This window comes from Protopterus annectens, chromosome 9.part0 (genome assembly GCF_019279795.1).
Source record: "Protopterus annectens isolate FY-2018-M chromosome 9.part0, PAN1.0, whole genome shotgun sequence".
In the NCBI taxonomy this organism is placed as follows: domain Eukaryota; kingdom Metazoa; phylum Chordata; order Ceratodontiformes; family Protopteridae; genus Protopterus; species Protopterus annectens.
This window is the reverse complement of record NC_056743.1, coordinates 147845948-147870705: the sequence shown is the minus strand read 5'-3', so window position 1 is coordinate 147870705 and position 24758 is coordinate 147845948.

Below are 24758 nucleotides of genomic sequence, written 5' to 3'. Positions count from 1 at the left end.
CTCAATGGCCTTATTCAAAGTTAAATCGCTGTCAGGATGCAAAATCTCACAGCATCATCTTTAATACAACACACAAGTCAGTCTTGCCAACTCATCCCTTAAATCACCAGATCTGCACATTTTGGCCTTATTTCTCAAGTCATTTATATATGCTACAAAAGTTCAGCAGGCTTTTGAACCCTTGTGTAAAATAAGTGCCTCTACTTTTAATATTCATTTGGAGGGGTTACACATTTCTCTAAATTCATTTTAAGCTCTAGGGGTCTTCTCTTGTTTCAGCAGGTACCACTATATGATGGTTTTCCCCCTCTCCTGCAAACACAGCAGGTGCATACACAAATTAACATTTTCTTTCTATGGCTTCTGAACCATCTAAATTAAACAGAATAAATGCCTTTGTACTTGCATCTTTATCAGAAAATTCAGCTTGTATGGAAATATTGTACTCTTGGTCAAACACTCCAATTCTCAGCAATATTATCAAATACAAGTGGAGCTGGTCTGCAAAAGCCTTCTTCCATGCCAAAAAATTATAGCAAAATACAATGCAAATATGGCCGTTGTAATTATGTACGAACAGGCACACACACCAAGAACTTGTAATAACATTCAAATGCACAATAAACTCTTTGAATAGTGTACTTTATGAAATATGCTTTGAAATGGCTGTATCCTGAAAAATAGCTGCACCATAATACTGCACAAACATGCAAACACTTTGTATACGTTGGATATCTCAAATAGCTTTAATTAATGCAAAAAAGCATCACATAGCAAAAAATGCAGTTTTCCTTATTTTATACTATTTTGAATATTTTTATCAATATGTCATCATTTTGGACATTTTGTTTAACTAGAAATTTGTTTTGAGCATTCTGAATGCTTTGTTTTATACTCTTCGAGTAAAAAATCATTTAAGCAAGTTTTAGTACCTGGAATTAATTTCTGACCTGTTTTTGCAAGTTGTACGTGCAGTAGGGGTATGATCCATTTCTCTATATTCCTCCAGCATTAACTGAGTGCCTCTTGGTCTTGATTCTGGATCCCATTCTGACACCATGTCGCTCGTCCTATGTTATGATTTCAAGACTAACAGGAGGGGGTAATTTTATATGCTTTATTATACAGAAACCCATCAGGATGGATAGCAACAACATAAAATATAAACAAACGGATTAACTGACAGACCTTTACATAAATGTATGCTTACATCTCAACAGCTCTCTATAAAATGGCAATTTGGCTCACACATGCTCAGTATTTATACACATGTGGAAGCCCTTTGCTGACTTGCTGGACTTACTGTTGGTGTACCTCACAGTTCTGGAATGGAGGGAGGGGTGATATTTCTTGAAACTGATCACTTTAGTGATAGCTTTGTAATGTCAGATGCTTTGTTAAACAACTGCCACCTCCCGCAAAGCAGATGACACCGTCCAGTGGCTATGACAACTGTGTTCGATTGCCAAACACTCAATTACCATTGCTAGACCTCCCAGCACCCAAATAAAGATGAGACCACTCCATATTGCCGTTGTGAAAATTTATTTGAGAAAGCAATACATCAATTAAGCAATCATTTTCTTGTAAATCATTTAATATTCAAATAGTAAATTTTAAAATATTTATGCTAACATTTACAGATTACAAATAATGCAGGTTGGCATACCTCCTGCCTGTTCTGGCCAGCTCCTCCCAACAACAATGGGTGTATTCAGTGCCTTCTCAGCTCCAATATGACTCCTGACTTAGTCTGATTATATTTTCCACCTTTAATTTAGTATAACCAGTGTCTGAGATTTGGAAAAAAGGGGGGGTAGTAGCCACAGTGCAATGGGCTTGCCCACCAGCTTGTTGTTTCCCCACCCTTTTCAGAATTTTGAAGGTATCATTTTTTATTTTTGCAAATAGTTGCAAATAGATTAAGGTGCTATTATACCACTTTCTATATGTGCATTGCAAATTGCAAAATTCAGTAAATCCTAACCCATATAATTTAAATAGACCCTATTTGACATCTAGAAATCTGGTTGAGTTTGTCCAGATTGAGGTGATCAGTCATGAAAAACTCCAGTTGTCTGGGAAGCTTCATTATTTTAGTGTTTAAACATTGGCTGGTGATTTCTGTTGCTGCTGGTTTATGACCTCTGTGCCAATTCAGTCTTGGTAAAATAGCTGACCATGCAGTTATAATCTCAGAGAACTCCTTTCTCAGTACACTTGGGTCAGCCAAAGTTTTGCTCAGAAGGATGTGCTTAAAAATGTCAATGAGATCATTGCCTTCCAAATGAATGATTCATGCTTCAGGCACCCTGTTGAAACTGAGCTAGTTCTCCAATGCTATCAACAGCTGGAGCCAGGATAGGCCTGGGTGACCTACTCACTCAGCAGTCCAGTACTTTGTAACAAGACCAAGGTTCTTGCCATTAACACTTAAGAAAGCTCTTTGGGATACTCTGTAAATAAGTATCCAATAAGCAAACACAGACATGAGCCTAAAAGGAATATACAACATTTTCATTTCATCTGATGTAGTTTAAGTAGGCGTTTGATGTCTGTCTACCTGTGCATTTTAAAATTTCAACTGAATGCCCTTCCCTGGCAAAGACAGATGTTCTTCCTATTCTAAATGAGTGAGAAGTGTAACCTTTAAGTGCAATGCCTTAACTCATCAATGCTTTTCTTAATATGGTTTTAACTTTTGGAGCTGTGATGGGCTGGTCTTTTTGGTGTTGAAATACCAGCTGTCTTGAGTCAGCATCTCCTGAAATGTTTTGAATTGCCAGGGCCCAAAGCACTGGGCAGTTTGCTAGTGTTTTGTCTTTGTGCAACATAATTTGTTCACCCTGACTAAGTTGATCTGTTTTAGATTTCTTAATCCAAACTTTAAATGTCCATTTGCTATTAATACTTGTGATCAATGGAGAGTCTGCAATAACTCATTGATTCTGAAGACCCTAGCATAAAACCATGCGGACAATGATGTCCATAATGTTAGAGAATGAAAATCCATGACTAATTCCCCTACCCTCTATTACTAGTGGCAGCAACTGAGCCCTGATAGGTTTCCTGGAGTGTCTAATAGTGGCATTTATATGATTCCAACTTTCATTAATCTCTTGATAATCCAATGTTGAGTCAGGTTGAGCAGACTTAGGGAGACTGAGGAATCAGTTAAAGCATACTTATGAAGGATGCTGTGAATCATGAGGTCTCAAGACCAATGTCTGACCTCTGTAAGACTGGTTCAGTTAAAACCTTTTGAATTTCTCCAAGACTGTTGCATAGGCACTTCGGGTGATTGGAGCCCATGAGTTAACTATAGTAATGTCAACATCATTCCTCTCTCAAGAGTCATATATGTGGTGTAACTGGTGTAGGAAGTTGGAGAGCCTCTAATGCTAGCATTCTGAACCTAAAAATCTGTAGATTGTATAGAATGTCAGCTATGTTCTTATTACCAGCTGCATGCTTAGCTGAAGGTCAGACTGATTCTTAAACTGAGTAACACGAAGTGGCTTAATACTGTTTGCACCCTATAAGATGTACAGGACCTTCTTAGCAGAATTTGCGCAACAGCTTGATTATCAGAATGGAATGCGAGTTTTTTTATCCTTAAGATCTGCTTGCCAAATGTGCATGGCCACCTATATGGGTAGAATCTCTAGAAATACAATGTCTCCCTTAATTGCCTTAAGCCATAAAGACAGCCGATCAACAGAGAACCACCTGCCTCCAAAATAGCCACCGATCCCTATGCCTGCTGCTACATCTGTTAAGTTGTAGGGGTCTGAAGAAACCCAATCTGTTGGCCATATGACCCCTTTGAATTGGTCCAAGAATGTCTTCTATAGCCTCAAATTCTCCTTCACTCTTTATGGAGTAAGAACCCAATGATGTTTTTTCTGACTTCCTCTTAATATGTTAGCTAAGGAATTTCTGAATGCTCTTCCTGGTTGTATCACTCCACATACAAAATTTAGAGAGCATACTAAAGACATTACCTGTCTTAATCTGATCTTGTCCCACCAAGGAAAACCTCAATGTCCGTCTTTAGGACACTGTAGCTTATCTTTAGGCAGCTTGAATGATTTACCGTCTACATCTATCTGAAGTCTAAAAAGCATGATGCAGCAAGAAGGCCTTCTATCTTATCCTCAGTTAAATGAGCCCCAAAGTTGTTGTGTAGCTCACTGAAGAGGCCTATGCCTGTTCTGGGGTTTTGAAAGCCTTCACTGATGAGAAAATCATCAAGGTAATGTAAGGCCTCTTGCTTCATTGCAATGCATTGCTGAATGATTTGAAATCACACAAGTCAAATAACATCCCATTGGTATAGCTGTGCCAAAATACAGGTGTTCTCCAACAGACAACCCCAATCTCAGCCAATCCTGTTTTTGGATGGGTAACAGTCTGAATGCAGACTTAATTTCAAGTTTCCTTAATCACAGCTTACTACATGATCCTGAAATATTTCCGGCCTCATCTAACATGGTGTATTTTACCCTTGTATCTTCCTAGGCATAATCATGAACTGAATGCCCCCCCAGATAGGAAAGGTGATGGACCAAATGAAATTCACCTTATTTTTTCTTTGGAATTAAACCAATCAATGATATTATGGACCGTTCCCAAGGAGGAGATGAGAATAGATGATTATCCTGCCAGATTAATTTCTTCCCTGAGGATACTTGATAAAATGCCTTGTTTTCCTATTCAGATTCTTACTAATCTGTTATTAAATGGTGTAGTGGGTTTTAAAAAGCAAAACCTTGGGCAAATCCATATACCAAACTGTGAGCTGGCTTGTGATCTTGCTAACATTCTAATTCTTGAGCTGTTACTTCAGTTTCAATGGGGAAGTGGGTTGTCTTCCTGTTAACAACCCCATTGATGAGTGGAACTTCTGTAGCCTCAAAACAGGAGTGTTTGCTTCCAAGAGGTCATTTTATCACTATTGGGTACTGCTGTAGGTAGCTTGGTTTGTCTTAATTTTTTCCAGCAATTAAAAGCTGGGTGAGATTTTCTACAGTGAGCACACAAGTGTGTGAAACAGTAGTTGTACCAAAAACAGCTGCTGCTGTTGAAAGCCTGACATGTTTTAATTTCTAGGGATACTTGATTATTGCCAAAGTGACTTGCCATAGATTTGTCTAACATGGCACTCAAACAAGTATCTTGGTGTCTTTGATCCCATCTGATATCCTTATTGATTGTTTTTAGTTTCCTGAATTTCTGATCATAAACTAACCCAGCTTCTCCACCCTATAAATGATGAGCTTCCATAACTGTCAACAGGTATGAGATTAGAGGCAATACTGATTGAGGGGCTCTTTCTGTAAGCATTGATTGGTAAATTAAGAAACCTGACACCCATGCGTCCCGGGTTTTTGACAGCTTACCTAATGCAGCTGATGCAGGTATAAGGTCTTTGGACTTGGCTTCTATGTCTCCATTAATTTTTGTATAACATCAGTCTCTGTTAATTCAAATACATTGATGTATTCTCCCTTGATAATTTTATCTCTAACTGCTTTCGGGATAGGGGTAATAAGGTGTGACCTTTGTGATTTTCTGTCTGCTGCAGAACGCTATGGTACACTGCTCATTGTTGTCATAAGGTATAACTGGTATCCCACTGTTACTTGTATAGCTACCTCACTTTGTGATTGTGTAGTGACTTCTTGCCCTGTTTGACCTGACTCATTATTAGAAGTTTGTTCTGTAACAGGCAATGGTTCTCCATGATTTACCACTGCAGATTTAAATCCTTTCTCTAAGACCATATCAAATAACCTACCCTTGCTGCCATCAGACAATGACTCTGACTTCATTACCCGTTTCTTCAGGAGTGGGTGTAATACTAGCACTTGATGTTGAACTGTCTGAATTGAGTGCATCATTAGACTAACTGGGATCAGTCTAGTCTGGCTACAGCACGTTCCCTCTTGGACACAAATGGGGTACTACTACTCCTACTTTCACCCACTTTTCCTCCTGTCCTATAACTTTATGGATACTTTTCTTCTACTCTGCCTTTTTCATAATTTTAAGAAGCTCTACTCAGGTAGCTGTGACTACTATGTATCCACCACAACTAAAAGCAATATAACTATGTAAATAATTCATCTTTTTTTTTCTTTGCAATTACATTAGCTCCAATTTACCTTTATATTGTATTTTCCATGCCCCATTTGTAAATACCTATAGTACAGTGATGGCGAAACTGTGACACACGTGTCAAAAGTGACCCACCACAACATTTTGGGTGACATACCAGTGTTCACTAACACCCGAGTTACCAAAGAAACCGAATGAACAAAAATACAAGAAATATGTGACCCTGCACTTGTCTGTTAAAACTCGGCAACAAAAATGTCATTAATTGGTGTTAATCAGATGAAATGCAGTGTGTTCCATATTTTTTTCAGTTCAATTCAAAACTACCATTAAAAGTAGGGTTATTTTTTGGTGTACTATTTTAAGCCCAAGTATCAGTGCACATATTGTTTTCCCTATTGGAAATTGCTGATTTTCTTTTGCTTTTATAGTACATAGCAGCACACATGACTGGGCTATATTTTTTTAAATACAAGAATATGTAAATAATTGTTTCTCTTTTGTTTGCAATTAGGGGTGAAATGCCAGCAGAGTCAAGATGGGCCTTTTCCAAATTTTTGACATGCCGAGCCCAAAAGATTCGCTATTACTGCTGTAGTGCATACTTTGCAGTTGCAATTTAAGTTATTGTATAACTTAAAATACATTTTTTTCTATGTTGTATGAATATCTGTATGTAATTTCCTGGAGCTTTTCCCCTCGGGTCTCCACTGAAAATGGGCTTCTAGCTCAGTTGAATCAACCTGGTTAACAAATGTCAAATAAATAATATTGCCATTTGCTTCTGAGTCCTAAAATAGCTTGACTGCCTCCACATTTACTTTAGTGCATTGTGACCTTAAGGCTGCAAAACAAAAACAATAATTATACCATTGAAATAATGCAGCTGGAAAGACATTGCCAATCTAATCGCTAGCCTAACCTCCTGTGAAATAAATGCCTATTATAATAGCTAACCTTGGCAGTGTCTATGAGTCTCCCGATAAATAAATCAGATAAAATAAAGTTACTGGTAATTGAAGCTATTATTGACCTTTACTCATAAGTTCATCTGTGCCCTTCCAACCTTGAGCTGTTTGCTTATGTATTACTTGTTCTAGCCTTTTTATACTATGGTGATCATGCTGTTTAAAATGATTAATGGCAAATACTCACTGCAGGAGGTGCAGATAGCTTCTTAGGTTCATAGGTGATTATTAGGCTAGTTGCCTTTTGTAGCCGTTTTCAGCTTACCTTATTTCCCTGAAAGGTGAGACTAAAACCCTGTAACATGTGTCTGTGAGGTATGAGGTAAGTTCCTTAACCATTATTCCAATCCCCAACCTGATGTATATATTTATAAATATATTGTTGTTAAGGGGATTTAATTCTTTTCCCTGCTTGTAGTTCTTAACCACTCAGGGAAAAAACTTATAATCTGGGATAAATCCAAAATTAATTATGGAAATCTGGTGCACGTTTTAAATATTAATACTATTCAATCTGGATATTAACTGAAAAAGATAATATAACTTAATATACATTTTCTGAAATAAAGAAGTCTATAACTCTGATTATTTCATTATTCTTAAATGTAATTCACCACTTTCTCAGACAGAGCTAAATTTGAGTCAAAATCAGGGGAAAATACTGTATTCCTCATCTTGCTTTTGACGCCACTCTGGCAATTTACCTCAGATTGCAGAAGCAATTTAAATGGAGGATGTGTGGGCCATCTGCTGGTAGACTGCAGTTATAGTTGTATTATTTCGTTAACTTGCCTTCCTTTTATTTCACTATTATAAATGTACCATGACAGTTGCTAGTAATACAAGGTTCAAATGGCATTACAACCCCTGCTGCTACCAGTTTTAAAACCTGTAGCTTAACACTTCTTTTTGTTACTTTTGTGGGTGAAATTTCTAAAAGCCGGTATCATAAATAATGGTTTTGCAATGGCAGGTGCTTTGTTAAACAAGTGGAATCTCCTGTAAACAAGACTGCACAGTCTGGTGGCTATGACGACTATGTTTGCTGGACAAACACTCAATAACCTTACACAAACCAGATGTTTGTCCATCTCTGAATAGCATGATCATACACTACTTCCCAAACAAATCACTGTGATTCACAGACGGGCAACATCTACTTATAGCCAAATCAAAAAATACTCCTGGGGACTCAATATACTGAATGTCTCAAAAATACAAACTCTATTGTACTTCCCAAAGACAAACTAAAATCTTTCAAACTGCAATTAAAACAGTTACTATTGGACTTCTGATTGTGCTCTTGTACATCCTCTGGTCAGGTTAATGTCTTCCATCTTTTCCTACTACTACTTCCTAGACTATTGCTGCACTTCTTTTTACTAATGCTCTCAAAAGTAATAGTGCATTATCTTTTTCTATTAGGAGACAGATTTTTAGTTTTCACTTGTATTCTCATACCATGTGTAACCATCTGAGAAAATGTTTTCTCTAACATTATAGTATTGCAGTTTTCGGTTTGTCATCATACTATATGCAATGTATCTATTATACGTTTTGTGTTGATTGTATTGTATTAATATTTTTGCTGTAGCTTTTTCCCGGATCTCCAATGGAAAAGGGGTTCCAACCATGTCAGTCTATCCCAGTATTCAAATGCAGTAAATATAAATAATAAGTATGTTGTTTTTCTGGGGTGGTGCAGTGCTGCAGCGGGTTAACGTTATCGCCTCACAGCAAAAGGTTCTCCAGTTCGATTCGCAACTGGGTTGACTTCTATGTTCAGTCTTCAAGTCCTCCCTGCTTTTGCATGAGTTTCCTCTGGTTACTCCAGATTCCTCCCACATTACAAAGATATGCGTCTGGAGTGTTTCTCCCCGGGCCTCCGCTGAAAATAGGTTCTGTCCTAGTTCGACTTTCTACTCAACAAATGTTAAGTAAATAAATATATCATTAATCTTATGTATGCATGCATTTCTGTATATGTTTGTGTATTTATTTTGGGTTCTGTCTGAGAATGATTATCAGCTTTGATTGGAGCCTATTTTTTCTAGGTTCTGTCTTCAATGATAAGTTAACAGCTACCTCCTGTTTAAAACTGGTGCCACCAGCTGGTGCAGTATAATACTCATCCTAACAGAGCATCATTTGAGCCATCTCTGAGGCTTTTTCTATGCCCTAGAATTCCTCTGGATTGCATGCATCTGATGGTGTAGCTTGTACACATGTTTTCATTCGTGATTTGATACAGGCCCTACCAAACTCTTCTAAATGGGTACACACTTATGCTCCCATCCTGTCAGAGAGAGCAGTATGGTGTTGGTAAACCTCCTATCCTCCCATGAGATAGGCGAGCTTGCTACTGGTAGGTGAATCCCATCTCAGCTGCTGGTTCTCAGGGATTTCAGGTCAGTTGTCAGCCCAAGGCTGGCAGTATGGCAAACAGATGCCCTAAGCCTGTGCCAACATGCTGGCATTCATGTCCTTCTATGCTGGCAATTATTCTAGTTTGAAGCAAACTTTCCTTCATTCTCTTGCTTTTTACTGCTGCATAAGTTGATTCTCATTAGCTTGAAGTAGATAATATTATGTCTAAACCAGGGATGAGCAACCACTTTCAGTTAGAATTCCTTAACCAATGAACATGAGATCAGATGGTGTTCCCAAAGAAGGAAGTGGTCTTTTGGAACAGAAATAATTTTGCTCTGTCTGCTTGTAGAAATCATAAAAAATATCCTAGTTTAATTTTTCCTAACTTTAGGAATTTTTAATACCATAGCAAAAGTGGACCACATTCCCATGACAGAATATTTAGTAAATAGGATCATGGTGTGCCCTTTGATAAGTGAACCATAGCCACCTCATTTGGTTTGCCTGCAGAATACCCTATGTAACACCCCCATTATCCCAAAGATCCAAGAGTTGGCGACCCAGAAAAAATAGTCCCCTTGCAAAGTGAGGACCAACGAAAGTCTTGCAGACAACAGAACTGTAGCAAGGAGCTTACACGTCCTCCTTGCTTCAGGTAATAACATTTAAGACATTCATTCAAGCAGCCATGATGTCAGCAGTGGTTATTTCAATGAATACTAGTGCTCTAATGTACTGCTGTGCCTGCCGCTCAGGATCTTCAACAGGGTGACACCCTCAGCAGCTGGATCCATCTCCTGTGCATAACTGTGCCATTAAGTCCAATGTCGCCTGTAGTATTTTGTTAAGCAGCTCCTTCAGATGCTAAATAAGACATGCAGGGTGCTTTTATGCCTTGTCTGAACAGCTTTTTTTGCCAGCTATATAATAAAATATTTGTTCACCCTGTCTCCCAGTTAGTACTAAAAAATACCAAAGCATGGTTCTCTAAGGAAGTCTTACTTCGTATTTTGTCATGCATGATATGTCAGCTTGATATTTTTGTAATACAGATTTATGTGCCTTTCTGGCTCAAGTAAAACAAAAGTGTGCTTCAAATGCACTGATGTCTCAGGATAATTTAGTAGATTTGTAATAAAGGTCTAGTAAGCAGGGGTTGAAAAAAAAAATGCCATGTGGGTAAATTCTCCCATTCTGAGCAGGGATGTAGGATTTGCTTCAACAAAACTACTGCTGTGTAACAGACTGAAGGGTAGAAATTTGCAGAGGCTTGTCGGCTATAACATTTTATGTAATGTTTAAATTTTTTTTTGTTTTGTAGAACAGCAAATTTTTTTCCCTTAAAAAAAATCGCTGTTTTAAACTTTCGAGATTCTAAGCTTTCGCTTACATGGGTTCGATAAATCATTGTTCACTTTTTTAAGCATTCGATGATTTAACATAGACCCTATCTATTGACCCTGAAAATTACAGACCCATAAGTCTTACCAGCATACCTCTCAACTTAGTGCAAGAAATCTGGTCAATACCTGACATAATGAGGGAACAAGGGCCCACAAACAGGGCAGATTTTAAATATTGCTCTTATAAACTTTGAAAGTTGCTAAAATAACAGGATATGTGTTAGCATGCATTTTTCTGAAGGATGAAACTCAATTTTATCATTACGTAGTGACTTCAGTCCTTGGATCATTCCAGTGATTTGCAGGAAAACCACAAATTTTATGAGGAACAGACTAAAATATGAGGCAAAAATCTGGACAGCTGGAATGTATGCTTACTAGTCTCATATGCAAAGCCATGGAAAGAATTATTATGGAAGTGATCAGTAATGACATAAACAACCCCCATACTATGGACCCAACTCAGTTTGGTTATGCAAGGGCAGGTCATGCCCAGTCAATTTGTTGGACTTTGAAAGGGTCAACAAAGCAATGGATGAGGGCAAAATGGTTCACACTGCCTACTTTGACCTTGCCAAGGCATCTAACAAAATGCACCACCAGGGCATTGTTACTGAACACAAGAGATTAGGCATAAACCCTTACCTCACCTGGTGGATTGCCAGCTTTGTCACAGACAGTGCCCAGGAAATTAGACTTAGGAAGTCCACCTCTGCAAAGAGGCCAGTCCCCAGCAGAGTCTTTCATGGATTGGTCAGGGGATTGATCCTTTTTGGCATCTGCTTCTCTGAAGTCAATGCCAACATTAAGGGCCTTTGGCTGTTCAGATTTGAAGATGATTGCAAATTGGGAGCAGTTATAGAATCGCCCACGGACACAAATGTTCTCCAAGAAGGGTTAACACAAATAAATAACCCATGTCAGAGTCATGTACTAAAACTAAATGCCAAGAAATGCATAATAGTATCCTTTGGGAAGTTTGACACCCCTGGTAACTACCATATTGACAAAATTTCTCTAACAGTCGACCCAGTAGTCCGAGAATTGGGAACACACTTAGACAGTAATTTAGCCTTTGGCAATCCTGTGTCTACGGTAGTGAGGAAATAATTCTACATTGTGCAACTTTATGAACAGAGGAATGCCATCTAGGTCTAAGTACGTCATTGTTCCACTGTATTCATCAATCATTAGGCCCATCACTGAGTACAGTACCTTCTTTCATATGCAACTAATGAGGCACATCCAACAACTAGAATGTCCACAGATGTTCCTCATTAAAATAATCCAGGATGTAAATAACATGTCCTATGCAGATTGCCTTAAAGCTCTGTTCATGTATTCTGTCTTGTATAGGCTGTTGAGGGAAGATGTATGCCTGATGAAACAAGGCTTTGTGAGATCCCACTCTGGACCTCTTGCATATCTGCAAAATAAACAGTACCAGATTTACCCATTGCAAAAACTTAAACCTTGCCTGTGATATAAATAGAACTTGCTGGAGAGACAGGTACTGTATGTATCCCAGAGACTACCCCTTCTATTGAATCCCATTTAATTTAAACCTGGGACTTTGGACTCCTACTTTGTCCTCTGCTTCTGTATGAAGGTCTTCAATGATACTGGGATTTAATGTAATGTGGACACAAAAGTGTCAAGAAAATTACAACGATTTGAAAAGTTTTCATTTAGAAACAAACTGCATTCAGAAGAGTGCCAAAGCAAAGGCAGAAAGTATCAAGTACCAAAAATGAAAACAACTAACTAACAAAAGTAAGAATAAGACAGCAGTTCCCATATATGCTATTTTTGGGAAGTAGTTTGAAGACCAGTCTCAAAGCTATAACTCAGATGACAAAAGAATGCAAACCGCAGTCGGTTGGACTGGCAAGGCAAAATGAGCTACAGAAGTCAAAGTGAGAAAGAAAGATATATTCACACATGTGCACAAAGACACAAATGCATACAGGGAGACATATTCATACAGACACACACATTTAAATATGGCCTTAAAAGACACCATCTGTGCAGAAGTGATATTAAGCAAACGTTTGTCTTCAGGTCTATATGTTCTTTTTTTTTTTTCTGGAGTGAATTAATTGTTTAGTCAGAATTCAGTGCCTTAAACATGAATTATAAAGAACAAAAGCCGACTACAAAATTAAAATTATATTGGAAAGAACACGAGGGCACAAAATTGTCCTGAAAAATACATCCGTTTTAATAGTTTTTCTTAAGAACCAAAATGCATTCAGATAACTGGCAAAACAAAGGCAGCAAATATGAAGTACCAAAATTGAAAATTAGTAAATAAACTGATGGTTCTACTATGAAACGCTTATCCATGAAAGTCAACACTTCAAAATAATGGAAAAAAAAGAGGGTGAAAAACTCCTTGCCTCCTCCCTTGCACCCCCCCCAAACTTGTATTCCCAACTCCATAGTCACACCAACTTGAAGAAAGACATTTTCCTAAAAAGTGAATAATTTCCAATGCACAATTAAAAATAATCGTGGCAATGATTTCCTATGGAGTAAAGTATTTAGCCTTATGGTGGTTGCCTTTTTTTTTTGCAGGCTTCTGATACTCATAGAATATAGAAATTTTCCTTCAGATTGTGTAGGGAAGCCCTAATTATCTAACTAACTTACTGACTAGCTAACTAACTGACTAAACAACAAATAAGTAAGAATAAGTCTGCAGCTCCCATGTAGGGCACTTTTGAGAAGGAAGATGAAGAACAGTTTCAAAGCTATAACTCAGATGATATGATAAACCACAGTAGGTTGGGCTGGCTAAGCAAAACAAGGTATAGAGGTCAATGTCTGAAAGAGATGCATTCACACACATATACACACAGACACAAACACACACATCTAGGCACATTCTCACACACACACTTCAGATATGGCCTTTAAAGACACAATCAATGCAAAAGCAAGTCTATATGATCCTAGGCAGAACTCAGTGCCTTAAAAATATGGATGATAAACACAAAAGCAGATTATATAATTACAATTCTGTTGGACAGAACACATTTGCAAAACACAAACTGAATAAGACCTGGTTACCTCTGTGAAGGGATAAAATGGATACAGTTTTAATCAGATGACAAAATAACCCACTAAATCCAATAAACCACTCCAAATCATTCCCAATTTCATGCTCATGTTTCAGTTTAGAACTGTTACCATGTCATCAAGCAAGAGCTGTCAGGCTACTTAGTATTTAAGCATGTTAAGAAACAGATTTGAAGAAGCCTGATAGGTAGTACAGGGGGGTTAAGGCTATGAGGTGTAGTTCCTGTAGTACAGGGTTTGATTCTCTCAACCCATATTTGCCTACTGGCAGTACTTGTGGGTAATGGGAATTTGGGCTATGTTCCTCAATCGTCTCCTGGACTGCAAGACTAGTAATTACTTATGAACCTTTGGTTACAAATGTGACTTACCACTGATTGACTGGAGAAACTAATATTCATTTGTGTAGTAAGTTATATGCAAAACCCATGTATCATTAATACAGGTCGATCCGTCTCATATGCCAACACAAACTAGCTGGTATTTTACTTCTCTTAGCTGCTTTACTGTCATTTTATATGCACTTGCCTAAGGAAAGATCTATTTGATGTATAATATGTTTGAATGATAGTTTTAGTGTTTGTGCAGATAAACACACACGCATATATTCTGACTGGGACAGACGTTTTTTTCTTTCTTTCAGTAATGACGCATCCCATATACAAAGGCTATTCTTTTGTTTTTTTTTTTTCTGTCAGTACTCTTCTAAAAATGTGTCCTAGTTGAAAGTAATCACTTGATCTTTGCAACAATTCTCTGAGTCACACTTAATGAAAGCAGGATTTAGTAATCATATTTAGCTGCTGAAATTTGCTGCTATAGTAGTTTGTGTTTATATATATATATATATATATATATATATATATATATATACATATATATATATATATATATATATATATATATATATGAGGGGGAGAGTGGGAGACATGCAGGTTTTGACTAAAAGCAATTGTTGAATCGCATTGTTAAGCATGATTCAATGAACTATCCTATTCCATTTTTTGAAATATTCTATCTTTTACTGAAAACTGTGTATATGTTAAATGCAAGATGCTGCATAAACAATCAATTAAGTACTCACGTACTGGGCAGTTTTGTAGCAGTAATGACACAACCAAAGTAAAAGGTAAAACTCTCTTCCAGGATAAATCCTCCTACAAATATTGTAAAAATGGGATGAAAATGATCAATCTCAATATATGGTAAACACAAACCTCTCAAATATTAATGGAAAATTCATGCAATTTAAGAATTTCCAGTCAGGTTCTTGGTTCAGACCCTGAGGTTTCAGTGTGTAAAATTTCAATGCATAGTCAAGTTCCTGATGTTGTAAAAGCAGTTCTAAAAATGTTTCCGCTTCTGTTAAGTAAAATTTGTTCCAAAATATATTTCATCAAAAAAACATCTATAATGTTCAGTTTCAGAGTTTCCAGGCTTTCTATTTCTAATGCATCTGATGTGTTCCTGTAAACATACTTTAAAGCTCTGTTTGATTCCCCCTTGTATAATTAACAGAGACACCACAGGACATAAATCACAGACAGATTTCTGCCCCAGGTATATAGAATTTTAGACCCTTGATGCTGTGTTTTTGCTTTGGAGAGGGCGGCTCTTACCTGAGCATCTGAGATGTCAGGGGCAGCACTCTGCTGGGATAGATATTTGCCCTTTTGGTGGGGAGGGGAGAAGTTGCGCTGAACCTGTCAGCTAGGATGTTGGCAATGTCTGTGGGTTTGGTGTATTTTTTGTCATTTTGGACTAATTCTGAGCATATCTGGGAATTCCCACCCAGGTTCCTAACATAACTAAAGAAAGCCTTGTGATTATCCTTAGTGTCCTGTGCAATTTTTCTCTCGAAGCTGGCCTTAGACGATTTTATGAGTGCCCTTAGTTTTTTGCTAATACTGATCAGAGATGCCCTCCCTTTTTGGGATTTTGCTCTATCATGTAGTAGCTTCCTCCTCCTATTGTATAGTTTGTTTATGGCTGGGGTCCACCAGACAGGACGTCTGCCTTTGGAGGATTGGGTCTTGGTTTGCCTATTGGCAGTACTTGTGGGTAATGGGAATTTGGGCTATGTTCCTCAATCGTCCCCTGGACTGCAAGACTAGTAATTACTTATGAACCTTTGGTTACAAATGTGACTTACCACTGATTGATTGATAAATTCATTAACTGGAGAAACTAATATTCATTTGTGTAGTAAGTTATATGCAAAACCTATTTATCATTAATACAGGTCGATCCGTCTCGTATGCCAACAAAAACTAGCTGGTATTTTACTTCTCTTAGCTGCTTTACTGTCATTTTATATGCACTTGCCTAAGGAAAGATCTATTTGATGTATAATATGTTTGAATGATAGTTTTAGTGTTTGTGCAGATAAACACACACGCATATATTCTGACTGGGACAGACGTTTTTTTTTTCTTTCAGTAATGACGCATCCCATATACAAAGGCTATTCTTTTGTTTTTTTTTTTTCTGTCAGTACTCTTCTAAAAATGTGTCCTAGTTGAAAGTAATCACTTGATCTTTGCAACAATTCTCTGAGTCACACTTAATGAAAGCAGGATTTAGTAATCATATTTAGCTGCTGAAATTTGCTGCTATAGTAGTTTGTGTTTATTTATTTATATATATATATATATATATATATATATATATATATATATATATATATATATATATATATATATGAGGGGGAGAGTGGGAGACATGCAGGTTTTGACTAAAAGCAATTGTTGAATCGCATTGTTAAGCATGATTCGATGAACTATCCTATTCCCTTTTTTTGAAATATTCTATCTTTTACTGAAAACTGTGCATATGTTAAATGCAAGATGCTGCATAAACAATCAATTAAGAAGTACTCATCTACTGTCTTGGACAGTTTTGTAGCAGTAATGACACAACCAAAGTAAAAGGGAAAACTCTCTTCCAGGATAAATCCTCCTTCAAATATTGTAAAAAGGGGATGAAAATGATCAATCTCAATATATGGTAAACACAAACCTCTCAAATATTAATGGAAAATTCATGCAATTTAAGAATTTCCAGTCAGGTTCTTGGTTCAGACCCTGAGGTTTCAGTGTGTAAAATTTCAATGCATAGTCAAGTTCCTGATGTTGTAAAAGCAGTTCTAAAAATGTTTCCGCTTCTGTTAAGTAAAATTTGTTCCAAAATATATTTCATCAAAAAAACATCTATAATGTTCAGTTTCAGAGTTTCCAGGCTTTCTATTTCTAATGCATCTGATGTGTTCCTGTAAACATACTTTAAAGCTCTGTTTGATTCCCCCTTGTATAATTAACAGAGACACCACAGGACATAAATCACAGACAGATTTCTGCCCCAGGTATATAGAATTTTAGACCTGTCAGGCAGAAAAAAAAAACATTAAAAACTGTCCACATTCTAGTAAAATATGCCAAATCATTTGTACCAGAAACACAAGCTCTGGGCTAAATACATACAGTTCTGTTACAACTTAAATATGCCGAGTATATTATAGATTTTTTTTCTTTTGATTATACCCAGCAGAAAAATGCTCTGATGAACAGGCATTTCAAAAATCATCTGGATATGGTTAATATGGTTTCCCCTAATAGGATGGTTAATATGGTTTCCCTAGTAGGACAGGTACTTCCCTGTACTAAATGTTCAGTTTTCACATATGCTACTGTAGTACATCAGCCGATTACATTTAAATAGCTGGAATTATTAAACTTGTAATATTGCAGGTGTAATTCATACCCTGTGGTGTCCCTGTCACCCCGGTCATCAAACTTAAATAAATAAATAAATAAAAAATTTAAATAGGAGAAACTAAACATATCTAAAGTATACTTACAGGAACATATCAGATGTATTAGAAATAATTCTAAAAATCCTGAAATGAAACGCTTTTGATTAGATACAGAATGATGCTTTTTTTAATCTTGCATTTTGGGGTAGATTTTATTTGACAACAGTGTTTTGCATACTTCAGAATTGCTTTTACAACAGAAACAAATTGTTTATATAAAGAAAGTGAACATCCATGAAAACTCGGTGTTTCTACCAAAAACTTGATCAGATTTTTTTTAGTTATGTGAATCAGGGACTTGTTTGGAAGTTGTTAATATTGAGAATTTTTCAGTTTGTTTGGTTCATACTTGTGTTATATAGTTAATGGACTTCATTCTCTTGTCACTCCCTTTGAAGACAACTGCTTGTCAAGTCATGAGGAGGTTTGATGCTAAAATCCAATTTTGCCTAATCTTTTGGGAGCTTTGTTTCCTAATATTTATAGGTTCGTAGGTGTAAACTAGGCTAAAAACCAGTGGGGACCCTAGGTAGTGTAAGCAGAGGCATCGGAAATGGAACACTTACAAGCATGGGCCTGGGAGATGAACCATTTAAAGGCTGCCTGTGTCCATCAGAGATATGGGTTATTAACCATGGATGAATTTCTGGTTCTCCATCAAGATTACGTTTATATGGGGTTAGGGGAGTAGCCCTACTTCACAAGGAAGGGGAGCAAAGTATATTTCAAAGTATTATCTCTAGTAGAATTGCACTGTGAAGGAACAAGACAATACAAAATGGAAATGGTCGATTTTTCTAGTGTTTGTGCAAATGTGGTAGGAGTATCCATGATGTTTGTGAGTGAGCATAACTAAGGTGCGATTCCTCTAAGCCATTTACTCTAATAGGCAATGCCTTAAGTATAATGAGATGTAAATGAGAAGTTTTGTAAAATAACATATGCTAATGAAGTGTTCTTGCGATTCATAGTCCAATATCCATGCCATATGCACATCTGTTAAGTGTTGCTGCACCTCTATCTGCTTTGCAGTCCCCAAACTTGCTTCCAGTCATCTCTTCAGTAGTTTGTCCAACTACACCCAAGTTCTAAAATGACACAACATAAATTATTTTCACCAGCAATCACTTCAACAGTCTGTCCATATATGCAGAAGCACTAAACTGACACTGAGTAATTTTCTGCAGTGATCCCTTAAGTAGTTTTCCAAGTATGCACAAGCACTAAAATGTTACTAAATAATATTCTCCAGTGATCCCTTCAGTACTTTGTCCATGTGTGCACAAACACTTCATTGACATCAAAATGAATATTTCCCCTAACAGTCCCTTCAGTAGTTTGGTCATGATTGCACAATCATTAAAATACAATAAAACAAACATTTCTAGAATTGAAGTCAGTAATCATTCCTCATTTTAAAAGGTATGGTAGCAAATATTAATTTTTCCCTTCCAGTCAGATAATTAATTTGCCACTCAAGTCCCATACTCCACAGAAAAATCGGTGCTGACTGGTATAAGTTCAGGGTCCTTTATGTGTTCTGCATGCAAATGAGACACTTTAACATTTATCTCTATGAATTGCAGAAATATGCAAATCTGTGATACCCCTTATCCTTATAATAGCTCTCACCCTAACACTTCTGCCTTAATCATGTTTTTCTTTTGTGTAATGGAGGTGTTTATACCAAAATGTCTCTGTATTCAGCCTGAAAAACCTTATTCATAAGGACATATTGCTGCTGTTCACAGATTATCACTACGAATTTTCAAAGGGCAGGATTATGAATGCTGACCAATATTCAAGATGGTCTAAATGTTCCATGGCAGAGCAGTGAGACAAAGCAATAGAAAGCCTAAGCAGAGTTACTGGAAGCAGATTTTTATGTGTTTGTTAACCAGTCTCAAGAGAGAGGCTGAAGACAGAAAATTCACTCAAGAAAAACAGCTGACCAGAAGCAAAAAAGGACATCACAAAAGACAGATGAAAAGTGCAAAAAGCTGAAACTAGGGTAGCTGGTAGCTGTAGCGTAGTCCAGATAACAGGTTTGCTACATCTGGGTCTATTTGTAGTGGATGCTTGTTCTGAGCACATTTTCCAGACAGTCTTTGATTAGAAAGGGCCCTTCTGTACTCCTAGTGAGAGGATTGTATTGATTGGAACCTGTCTGGCCTCTGGTGGTTGGTCTAGGTCTTGGAATAAGCATCCTCATGGCTTCTTTTGAACCTTTTTAAAGTTTTTAGCTTGTGTTATCTAAGCCCTGCATATGATCACTTTACTGATTGTTTGCCCATTTTGCCGCATCATGCACTGCAACGCAATTAGGAGCCATATTAGAACAGATTAATTCAACAGTTTTTCCCTTAGTTACAGCTGTGGCACACTAGTGTATCCCTCATCCTTAGTACTTTCCCAGTCAAAGAAATACTGCGAGTGAGCTGAAATCTATTAAATTAAAAAAAAAAAAAAACGGGTAGAAATATCCATCCACTGAGCTCCTTCTTGTTAGATCCTGAAAAGCCCCCCCGCCAGTGACAACAGTCTTCAACCTAACATCATGAAAAGTTGGACCACCCTTGTTTTCCTGACAACCTTGTTGACTTCGGTCTCTTGAGGCAGTGCAGTAATTGCCTCATGTACACCGACAGCCTTCTGCTAATAACTCACTACAATACAGAGTGTGAGAGATGTATCTACACCAAGAATCTTGAATCCATGCTCTGCTTTCTTGCACTCAAAACAGTAACATAGAAGAGGTTGTCAACCCACCCAGCACTGCACATGCACATAGTACCACTAGTCATACACATAGTATGCATCCAACACAAAAATAAACATATGTGGAGGTTCTCTCAAAAACCTGCTGAGATGCCAGTGACCGCTAAAACACAAGACTGCTACAACTACCACAGTTCCCACAGCACCCATGACACATGGCAACACCATTGTCTCACCTGACAAGCCTGTAGGGCATAACACTCTAAAATAAAACTTTGTAGTCATTGGAGACTCAATAATGAGACACATGGATGTCCCACTCACCAGGCTGGACAAAGGCGAAATTCACAGTCAGCTGCCTGTCTGGTGCCAGGATTCATCAGATCACGCATGCATTCAGGTCGCTCAGCAACAAGTCCCATTATGACTCTATCAAAGTTCTTGTTGGAGTGAATGACCTGAGATGTACCTCACTGGACTACATGAAGAGAGACGTGATTAAGCTTTCTGAGTATGTATCCCAGGCAGGTATGTCCCTAGCCTTGAGAAGCACACTACCCTCACCAAGAATGATGCCACAGTATAAACAAAAAATGCTTGATTTCAATATTTGGCTTAGTTGTTGGTGTCATTCAAAGGGGACCCAGTTCCTGTCAGCCTGGGAAGCCATGGTCAACAAATCTTACTGCTTTGCCAGAGATGGTTTGCACCTGGCACCACTTTTTGCTGATGGCAAAGGCTCTTGTCTCCCCCATAATGCCTTTTTTAGGCAAAGTCTCAAAAACAAACTTACCAATGTGAAATTTGCCAATCATAACAAAATAAGGGTCATTCTGCTAAATGTTATGAGCTTAAACCAAAAACTTCACATCCTGGAAGCACTTCTATCACTGGAAGATGTAGATTTCTGTGTAGTCACAGAAACCTGGTTCAAAGCCTCAGAGAGTACCCCAGTCTTGTAAGGCTACAATGCCTTCCACACCTTCAGACTGCAAAATAAATGTGTGAGAACCAAATGAGGTGGTGTTTCTATCTATATTAGAGATAAAGTCACCTCCTGTCAAGTTAGACTAGACAACTCCCATTCAAGTCATAGCCAGTTATAGATCCCCCTCCATGGGTCATGATGAGCATGAAGCCTACTTGACCAAACTGGAGCCAATCCAAATATTAATGAACACTCTGGTTATGGGAGATTTTGATTACCCACCATCAACGGGGAAACCTACTCAAGCTTGAACCCACTAGTGCAAAAGGTCCTTGACTTTCTTAACTCAAATGCCCTGGAACAAATGGTTCATTCCCAACAAGAGGAACAAACATACTAAATCTGGTCCTCACTAACATGTCAAATGGATACACTACTGCAAAACCGTAGGACCCTCATTAGTTAAATCTGACCACAAACCAGTCACCTTTGAGCTGACACTAACACCAGAACTCCCAAAGGGCAAAATTGGATTAACAAACTTCACCAAGGCAAACTATACCCTCCTAGTTAACGGTATAAATGCATTATTTGCCCCACCCCCAGTTGGAAATGGTAACTACACTGAAGCTTACACTAAAGCCCTGCGCAATCACTTGCATAAGTGTATAAACTGGGCTGTACCAGAAAGAATCAAAACTAGAGCATCAAGTAAAAATAAGCCACCATTGTGGACATTTAGCATCAATAAACTTTACAATAAATGCAAAGCGTTGCTGTCCATGAAAGCAAAGGCAAGATCGCAAAAATGGAAAAGCACCCTCCTCAGCTTCAGCAGACAAATAAGACAACTTGTCAAATCCTCTAAGGGCTTTTTTGAAAAAAACATAGTCCAACTAAGGGAAAACCATAAGGCCTTTTACAGCCAAGTACACATGCTAAAAGGTAGGACCCAAGCATGTGCAGAACTAGTGACCAATGGTATCTCTCAACTGACCCCACAGAGACAGCAAACCTGTTAGTGGATAGGTTTGGTAAAAATTTCACCCCCATCCCCTCTAAATCTATCACAAACCTTGCTCCAAACCCCCCACCCTATGTATCTGAAGAACAGTTCATCAAAGCCTTGTCCAAGGCAAAAAACACAGCCTTTATGGGACCAGACAGCATCCCAGGCTGTCTTCTAAACAGGCTAAAGCATGAACAAGCATCACCATTAATTACCCTTTTCAATCTTAGTCTAACCACAGGCTTTGTTCCTGCTGAATGGAGAACAGCAACAGTTATTCCCCTCCACAAAAGTGGCCTAGCAACAGACCTGGGGAATTACAGACCCATACACCAGACCAGCCTCATCTGTAAGGCCATGGAACATATCAATATGGACTTCATAAATAGACATAGGTGACCTCCAAGCCCTGGATCCTATCCAATTCAGCTTCACCAAGGGCAGATGCTGCCTGTTAAATCTTGTAGATTTTTTCAAAAATATAACCAGGGCAATTGATGAGGGCAAATCTGTGCACACAGCATAGCTCGACTTGGCAAAGGCTTTTGACACAATCCCACACTAGGGCATTACTGATAAAGTTAGCAAACTGAAAGTAAGCCCCCTTCATTGTAGGACAGGCTGCTAACTGCCTCACAAACCAGACACACACTATCAAAGTGGGTGACTCAACATCAACCAGCAGACCTGTTATCTGCGGGATGCCAAAGGGGTCATTGCTGGGCCCCCTACTGTTTGATATATACTTCTCAGAAGTTCAGGTCAAAACTATGGGGTCATGGCTGACCTAAGTTAGCACACAACTGCAGACTGGGTGCAATTATTGAATCCCCAAATTATGGCAGTATACTCCAGGAGGGTCTTACACAGACCAACAATATTATCAACAACAGTACCCTAAGTACTCATGAAGTGGTAATCGACTTGGGTTCACAAGTTGACCATGATCTTAACTTCAACCACCATGTGTCTACTACTGTAGTAAGTAAGACTTTCTACGCAGCACACTTGACTAGTAAAGGCATTGCCTCAAGAGCAAAAGAGGTTATAATCCCTCAGTACTCTGCACTAATCCAGCCCATAATTCAGTATAATGCCCCATTCAGCATGTGCTGTACAAAGCACCTGCAGCAAATGAAGAGACCTCAGAGGTTTCTAACAAAGATCAAGGGACTCCAGCATGTGCCATACACAGTCTGTGCCACTTTACACTGTATCATATAGGCTTCTTAGGGGAGACTTATGCCTGGCTTACTGAGCAATCTTAGACTCAAACCTAATGAGCTTGCTGCACATCCATAAATCAAATGAGACTAGGGCCACCCATTCCAGGGACCTAAATATGGCCTGTGACTTAAATAGGACATGCTGGAGGGACAGCTTTATCTCCCAGTGACTGCCACATCTTTGGAATTGGCTATCTATTCATGTGAAACAGAGCACCTCTATGACACTGTTCACAAGGAACATGGATGAGTGGATGGGGCGCACTGTAAATTCTTACTGGGAATTGCACCTACAGCCATCCTGGACATGGGAAGTCATTATTAAATGTAATCTTGACTATTAACTAACATTTCTATGGCATTACATTGGGATAAAATGGCTAGGCTTAAAATGACCTTCGGGTCGATAGCCTTGTAATCTCCTATGACACAATTCAAGTATCACAACATACAAAATGACAAAGAAAATAGTCCATGGACTCTTCAACCATGACACAGGCCAGAGGCACAGATACATACAAGAACAAAATGTGGTGGTTGTATAAAATAACAAAGACTTACAAGTAATAAATCCATACAGAATAAGCAATAAATCAGAATGACAGAATCAATGGATGATTTGCAGTGGGCAGTTTAATGTAGTGGACAGTTTGAGAGGGTCACTACATGCTCTAGAGCAGAAATAAATTAAGATAAAAAAAGGAAATGTGGACATCAGGACAGAAGGGCAAGTAGCTGCAATTGCAAAGAATGGCAAACACAACAGTTTACACGGGTTTGGACATGTGCAGGAAAGCAGCAAATGATTTGGTGAAGAAGGTTGGGACAGAGAGGAAGAAGACAAGAGGAGATGAAGATACCCAGCCAAGAGAGGGATTGACTTTATGCAAAAACCAAAACAAACCTGTGACAGTCAGGTTTGACTGTTGAAAAAGGTAACAGAGAGGCTCTGAATCAAGAGAGATGGCAACAGTTGACAATAATAATTCACTCCCGTGTAAAAATAGGAAAAAGGGAACTGATGATAATGAAGATGATAAAACAACCTCTAGCAAGCATTACCAAAAAGTGGGTAGCTCACTCAGCTAAGTAAATCACACAGACCAATCAAGAGCAGCTGACAG